Raw genomic sequence first — 483 nt, 5'->3', positions numbered from 1 at the left:
GCATGTAGTGCAAAAAGGGGCCCAAGCATAAGGGATGCCAATTATGAAGAGTTGCCTGAGATATGTCAGAGTTTGTGGAAGTGTTATCGGAAAGGATGGATGATATTCACCATCAAGTACGTACAAACTTGAAAATGTCTGCTGATTTGATGAAGTTAACTTATGATAAGAGATCTACTGAAGTCAGCTTTGTACCAGGAGACAAGGTATGGTTGTATAATCCCAGGAAGACCAAAGGGAAGTCTCCTAAGTTGTCTTCTCCATGGGAAGGCCCATATGACATAGTGGAACGTCTCTCAGACGTGACTTTCCGGATAAAATGTGGTCGGCAAGGTAAGCCAAAAGTGGCGCATGCCAACAGGCTTTGCCGTTATCACGGTCAAGGACATTTTAGTTGGGATGAAGTGGACAACAGAACAAATGACGCTGCTGAAGACGTGCCACCTGAAGAAGCCACCATCGAAGAAGAAATTCTACTCAGTT

At 44.3% G+C, this 483-nt stretch overlaps 1 protein-coding gene across 1 annotated transcript in view; it reads right to left on the bottom strand.

The window, feature by feature from the left end:
- Positions 1–483, bottom strand: part of LOC106474393 (centrosome and spindle pole-associated protein 1-like) — a gene marked incomplete at its 3' end in the record, with an annotated part of 37,577 nt that overhangs the window by 3,449 nt on the left and 33,645 nt on the right. The window lies entirely within an intron of this gene.

Source organism: Limulus polyphemus, unplaced genomic scaffold (genome assembly GCF_000517525.1).
Source record: "Limulus polyphemus unplaced genomic scaffold, Limulus_polyphemus-2.1.2 Scaffold7163, whole genome shotgun sequence".
Classification (NCBI taxonomy): domain Eukaryota; kingdom Metazoa; phylum Arthropoda; class Merostomata; order Xiphosura; family Limulidae; genus Limulus; species Limulus polyphemus.
Note: the sequence above shows the minus strand (reverse complement) of the source record. Positions and strands in the feature narration are given on the sequence as shown.